Genomic DNA, 7,812 nt, shown 5'->3' on the forward strand with positions numbered 1-7,812 from the left:
GTTCCAGGCTTTTGTCTAACGTCGGGGCAAGCCCGAGGAATGTTTATATGTTTATGTTATGTGTTTATGTTATATACTTGTTGATATGTTATATGTATACCGGATTTCGGTCCGATGTCGGGCAAGGCCCGATGCCGGATTCGTCTGATATCGGGCGGGGCCCGCTGTTGCGGGCAAGGCCCAATGTATGTTATTATGTGATTATGTGTATGGTATGTGGTAGTTTGGGGAGACTCACTAAGCATCGTGCTTACAGTTTTCAGTTTTGGTTTCAGGTACTTCCGCTAGTAAGGGGAAGAGCTCGGGATGACTGCATTGCACACACCATAGTGTTTAGCCTGGGATGATTTACTTTGATATTTGGATATATGATTTTGATACAGAGATTGATATGACGTTTTGAAATGTTTTAACTTATGTTTTTATGAGATGATTTGGAATTCTATTGTTTTATTTATAAATTAAAATGAATTTTTTTGACCGTATTTTTGGGATGTTTCAAGTTGGTATCAGAGCCTTGGTTTGAGGATTCAGCACACTCTTGGGTGTGTCTGAACTCAAACTAAGGAATTGGAATGAAAATTTTCTAAAGAAAATCATTTTTATAAAAAGAACCTTGAAAAGAGAAAAGGATTTTGAAAAGAGAAAAGGGTGTGGTGCATGCAATCAGTCGAGCTCAAGTAAGTACCCCAAAATTACCCATACAAGTTTATGTTATGATATGATTATGAGAACAGCATGCTAGATTTGGGCTAAGGATCTAGGATTGATGCCTTGTATGCATGTTATATGTGTATGAGAACTGCATGCTAGTTTAGGGCTAAGGATCTAGGAAGAATGCCTTATATGCCTGTTGTATGATCTTATTGAATCGTATGCTAGTACTGACTAGTCATTAATATGATGGCTAGAGTAGGATATGCTTGATTATGTTTACTCAATGCTCGAATGCTACTTGCTTTGTGCTTTTATGAGTTCTAGTTATCTTTAACTAACCAGTAAACGAATATGTTAAGTTACATATTATGAGGACTAAATAATTTCAGAAGGTTAGGTTTAGCTCTATTTCACAACTCTCATTTGAGTCTAACCGTTGTAGAGTAAGAACTCTCATTCGAAGAGTTATCTAGTCTTAGTGATATGTAATGGTATTCGCGAGCTAGTTAGGGGGAGATAGCACGGACTTCTTATGCAGTTGATGGCGGAGAGTGGGTTGGTGATTACCCTAAGGCAATCCTAGGATGAGATTAGCATGAGCTCAATAGTAGTAGGAGAAGGGACTTGATGGAGTCGAGGTAGTTCTTGAGGAGAGTACGAATAGATGTGGAAGGTAGTATGCGCTCACACTACTGAAAGCAGAGGATCCGTACTCGAATCAAGGAAGGCTGAGATGAATCCAGCAAAATTGAAGTGTGTGAGATCCCTCGAGCTATGGTGAGTATTCTGATGTTTGTTATGGTGTATTTTCAGAATGGTGACGCTACGCATTATACCAGTCAGCACTTCGGGAGCCGTAGAGGGATCAGGCTCGGGCTCTGGAGCATGGCAGCTTGACGAGCAGACGAGAGATTTCATATCGTCTGAGGTCACGCGTAGTATTTTAGACCAGACTCCTGTGATCTTCAAGATGATCAATGAGGGTATCTTGGAGCTTTTAGATGAGAGACTGAGTGTATTCCGCACTGAGGTGGCGGCCATGATGGGTTCGCGCACGCTGACTTTCAGGGAGTTCCGAGCATGCGGAGCTCCAGACTACCATGGGGTTCGGGACCCCATTGCTAGCAACAGATGGTTGGCTGATGTCGTCAATGCTTTCCGTACGATCCGATGTACTGAGGGGGACAAGGTCTGACTTGCTTACTGTATTCTAAAGGACAGGGCATGTGACTGGTGGGAGGAGTTCGTACGAGCCATTGGAGATGATGTAGTTCTAGATGCGATGACCTGGAGTGATTTCTCGGCCAGGTTCAGGGGCCGAGTTTGCACCTGTGATTGAGGTGCCGCAGCTTGCTAGGGAATTCCAGGATCTCCAGCAGACGACTGAGACGGTGACTGAAGCTATGTTCAGGAAGAGGGCCATTCTCGTTCGGCAATACGTGGTTGATGAGGAGATGAAAAAGGCCCGATATCATGAAATGTTGTGGAGTTATATCCGCCAGTTTCTGAGCTGATCCAACTGCAAGACGTTAGAGGATATGATTGCTAGGGCTCGAGAGAGAGTTGGATTTGTAGATGGAGAAGAAGAGGAAACCAGAGGAGGGTCAATCAGGGAGTTCGGGCAAGAAGCCCAACGTGTCAGATCATAGACCTAGGAGCCAGCAGGGTCGCAGCCGTTGTGGCAAATGAGGCAAGTTGCACGAGGCAACGTCCAAGGCAGGGAGTTCGGGCTGCTTCAACTGCGGTCAGACGGGTCATGTGAGCAGATATTATACATGTACTACCACCACCACGACAGTATTAGATCTGATTTGCTTCCAATGCAATCAGAGGGGACACAAGCAGTCCCAATGCTCGAGTTTACTAGCAGCAGGACGGGTGGCGGCAGCCGCTCCTGCTACGTTGAGGATTACAGACGGCCGTCACGGCCGAACAGAGGCGCCTGTTGCGAAGAGCAGGGCCTTTCATTTGACAGCTGAGGAGGCACGTGCAGCTCCCGACGTGGTGATGGGTATGTATCTTCTCCTTCTCTCTTTATGTACATTGATTATTGCTTATATTATATGTCTCATTATAGGATCGTTCCTTGTGAATGGTATATCTAATCTGGTATTGTTTGATTCGGGGGCTACCCAATCTTTTGTGTCGCTCGCGCTCAGCAAGCGATTCGTAAGGGCACCACGGGAGCCGGATTGCCCACTTGATGTAGAGATTGTCACAACTGGAAAATTTTCATGTCTAGAAACCAAGCCAAAGGAGTCTCGTATATGCAATAGTTGTAGCTATGCTATTATTATGTTTGGGTAAGGCAGTGTTTTTGAGAATTACACTACCCTAAAGCCTCCTAAGTAAATGTGAACAATAAGAAATGAAAGTTACATCAAGATATTAGTCATATTACATAAAACAAATACATTAAAGTTTTATAGACACCTAGACCATAAACACTTCCCTATGAAGCACCATGGCCGTGAACACCTCAAGGAATCAAACTTTAGACCATAAACTCTTATTCTTGGACATGTTGGCCGTGAACACACCCCAAGAAGCCACTATGGCCGTAAACTGTCACACCCCCGAACCAGACGGCGGAAACGTCCGAGGGTTCGCGTGACTCAAATTGAATATCATCACAATGATTATACATGAAACACAACATAAACTTCACCATGCATTAATACATTACAACTGACATTGTTCACATCCAGTACATTGACTAAATATTACATATCCATAACATAAATTGTTTGAGAGTTTTCAAAACATAACATCCTAACATACTTGGTATTACTCTTTAGCTTATCTGTTACCTGAGAATACAAGTTATTTTGAAAACGTCAACATATGGAATGTTGGTGAGTTCATAAGCAAGGTTGTTATAAAAATGTTTTGTGTAGTTTATAAAACCCAGAAAATCCGATATTTTCTGAAAAGACAATTGTTTATACCAAAGTGTGAAGATCCACAAGTTTGTGCATGAATGATTTCAAAACGTGTACAAATAAGAAGTTTTGCATTATAGTTATTGAAAGTACAAGTGAATGGTGTTGATTTCACTGAAAAACCCGATGTTTTCCGATAAGATAATATGATTGTTTCGAATTATTATACCGTCATAACGAATGATTATGATTTTCCTTGATTACTCGGATAGTATTGGATTTATTTATTTATGTGAGTCGTTATAACCATGCATGATAATGACTAGTTCGTCTGTCTTGGCATCCTAGCGAACGTCGGAATTGATCTTAAGATTTTGTCACCCTAGACTGGCCGAGTCTAACTGTAGCGAACAGCTGAGGTGTGGGGGATTCACCCCCGTATAGATCTATACACAAACTCTCGGTCTCCCTCCAGGAGACTTTGATTATAACTACAGACTACGAAAGACCCTTAGAGGTGTCGCCCGTTATTACTCACTTAATCCAAACGAAATTGATTACCATTGATTAACGACCTGTATTTGTTTACTTGAACTGAAGGTAAGCCTAACAAACGAGGAGAAGATGATTACTAGGTCCTGCTAATTACGTGTGTTATTTAAGGCTGTTGGTTATACGAAGGACGCGTTGGCCCATTTCACATTTGATTTATTTGGACCTTACTAGCAATGCTAATGGGCCACTGAGGCCCAATAGCACATAGAAGCCATTGAGGGTCCCTTAAACATGTAATTGGGTCACAAGAGGCCCAATAGACACGTGTTATTATTGTTAGGCCCAAAAGTCATGTCAATGGGACACGAAGGCCCAATAAACATGATTAGGATCTTTCAAGCCCAACTATTTGAATATTTACTTGTTTTAGGTATAGTATAATTGTCGGAAGTTTGATTGAACAATTTTTAAATTCGCAACGGCACGAAACACGTCGATTGTTTATAACGATATTTGAAAATATATGTATATTCTTCATTCTATTTTCATAAGTTGTAATTTTGTATTTTTGACCCAAATATCTTAATAATAAAATAGTTGACTCAAAATATTGGTTTGACCCTTTCAGCCCCTTTCTTTTTAATAAAAATGACAATTTTAGTCCCTTATTTAAAAAAAAGACATTTTAGGCCCTTAAACCATTTTCTTGACATTTTTGACCCATAAACTTGTTTAAGTAATGTTTTTAGCTCAAAATTTACTCTTTGGCAGTTTCAACCCCTTCAGTAAGGAGTTTTTCGGTTAAAGTCCAAGTTTTTTGCAACTTTTACAATTTTGGCCCAAATTCCAAAAACTTTACATTTTTGATCCTTTTTGGAAAACGAAATCATTTTTACCCCTGAAATAGTTTTGTTTACCCTTTTTACCCCCCTGTTTTGAGAAATCTACCATTTCAATCCATTGAAAACCATACTTTCATCATTTTTGGGCCTATGGGCCGAAAAGCCCAAAAATTGGCCCATTAAGCTACAATTTACATATCTAGTCCTTTGAAGAGTATAATATTCATAAAAACATTTATTTTAACTGTTTTGACTCTTTTGATCTTTAAGAAAACCGTGAATGACAATTTTAACCCAACTTTTGTTTATTTGACAATTATAGTCCAAAAATGAGTTTTATGTTGCAATATGCTTATTATAACCTTAGAGGGTAATTTTCTTGACTTGTTTAGTGTAATATATCTTAGATCATGTTTATTTTCCTTCTTGTGCCATAGATCTCGAGATTTCTTTCCTTTTTGTTACATGTTTACCACATAAACACATAAAATCACACATGCATACATGAAATCACACATAACATACACATACACATAGATCTACACATTTTACTTGTATTCTCCCCTATAAAACTTGTGAAAATCGAAAATAGAGGGGTATGAACTCACCTTTGCTTGTTGTTTTCGATTTGAAGAAGGAAGGGAAGAGTTTGATGCGATTTTTCGGCCCTAGCAAGCTTTCTTGGGTTGATTTCGAGGTTAAGCAGCTTCTAAGGTGTAGATCACGAAAATGGTGTGAGTTAGGAGGAAGTTTTGATGAAATAAAGAGACTATGTTATGGATCTAAACAATAACTTACCAATGATGATGATTATTGTGGAATAACCTCCTTGAAAAGCTCTAAATCTCGAAAATTTGGAAGGAGAAGTGAAAGTGTTCTTGAGAGAATTTGGAAAGAGTTGGAATGAATTATTTGTGTGTGTGTGTGTGTGTGTTGATACTCTCGGCCGAGAGTAGTAGAAGGAGAAGAGAGAGAGAGATGAAGGGATGGTGCATGGAAACATGTGAGATTTGCATGGAGATCCCATAGGTATTAAGGAGGTGGCTAATCCTCCTTAATCCTCTAATTTCCTTTTTTTTTCTTCTACTTGGGCCGAGAGAGAGAGAGAGAGAGAGAAGAGAGAAAAGGATTTGGGCCTTTTGTGCTTAAGTCTCCTAATGAGAAGCCCAAGCTAATGATTTTCGGCCCAATGGGCCCTTAAGAGGTTTTACGGCCCAACTTGTATAAAGAATGAGTTTTATGGCCCTTTAGGGCTAATTATATTGATTATGGCCCAATAAGGCCCATTAAAGATAAACTAGTCCATTCTAGGCTTATGAGGCCCAAAATGTTAAGTTCCATGTAAATGGGTGCAATTAGGGTCCATTTAAGAGTTCTAAGCCCAAAATAGTCAAATTGGAAGCTTATTGGTCCATTAGGCCCAATAAGCCTAGTCCAAAATGGACTTAAATCGGGATTTTTAGGGTTTCCAATTTTTGTTGACTATTTGAATGCTTGAGTAGGGTATTTGATGGAATTTTGTTGTCATTGAATAAACACCATACATATTTTCAAGTTTTAGCTACAATGTCATTCTTTGTTAAGTGTTTACAACGTATCAGAATTCCTAGTTGTGACATCATCCCCCCGTTAGAGGGAATTTCGTCCAGAAATTCTTTTTAAAGCTAGATTTGAGAATGCGAGAATAGGTGAGGGTACTTCTGCTTCATCTGGTATTCGCGTTCCCATGTGAATTCTGGTCCACGTTTCGCGTTCCACCGAACTTTCACAATCGGAATGCGACTTTGCTTAATACGCTTCACTTCCATGTCCATGATTTCGACTGGTTCTTCGATGAACAGGAGATTCTCGTTGATTTCAATTTCTTCTAATGGAATGATGAGAGTTTCGTCGGATAAGCACTTCTTTAAATTGGAAACATGGAACACGGGGTGTACACTGCTGAGCTCGGCGGGTAGCTGCAGTCTATAAGCCACTGGACCTATTCGGGCAAGAATCTCGCAGGGTCCAATGTATCGTGGGTTTAGTTTTCCCCGTTTCCCAAAACGAATCACCCCTTTCCAGGGAGAGACCTTTAACAACACCCGATCCCCGACTTTAAATTCCAAGGGCTTTCGCCGTTTATCGGCGTAGCTCTTCTGTCTGTCTCGTGATGATTGCAGTCGGGCTCTGATCTGGATTATCTTCTCGATCGTTTCGCGTATGATTTTTGTTCCCGTTAATGCATTGCCTGGTGTCTGTCCTCTTGCTAACTGAGTGTCACCTACCTCAGCCCAACACAACGGTGATCTACATTTACGTCCATACAATGCTTCGAAAGGAGCAACTTTGATGCTTGAGTGATAACTGTTGTTGTATGAGAATTCGGTCAAAGGCAAGTGGGTATCCCACGACCTTCCAAAGTCTATCACACATGCGCGAAGCATATCTTCTAGCGTTTGAATGGTTCGCTCGTTTTGACCATCCGTTTGTGGGTGGTAGGCAGTGCTCATGTCAAGTTGTGTTCCTATAGCTTTCTGAAGCGATTGCCAAAAGCGTGAAGTAAACCTACTATATCTATCTGAGATGATAGATATTGGCACTCTGTGGAGTCTCATGATTTCCTTGATATTGATCCTTGTCAATCGTTCCATCTTGTATGACTCTTTTATTGGCAGGAAATGAGCGGATTTTGTCAACCTGTCAACTATTACCCATATGGTATCCAAACCATCAGTCGTCTTGGGTAGTTTGGTCACAAAGTCCATAGTAATCCTTTCCCATTTCCACTCGAGAATTACTGGTTGTTGTAATAATCCCGAGGGCTTCTGATATTCCACCTTTACTTTAGCACACGTGAGGCACTTGCTAACGTAAGTGGCAATTTCTGCCTTCATGTTAGGCCACCAATAATGTTGCTTGATATCCAAGTACATTTTATCTGAACCCGGATGGAT

The sequence above is a fragment of the Lactuca virosa genome, chromosome 9 (assembly GCF_052849685.1).
Source record: "Lactuca virosa cultivar CGN04683 chromosome 9, Lactuca_virosa_CGN04683_v6, whole genome shotgun sequence".
In the NCBI taxonomy this organism is placed as follows: Eukaryota; Viridiplantae; Streptophyta; class Magnoliopsida; order Asterales; family Asteraceae; genus Lactuca; species Lactuca virosa.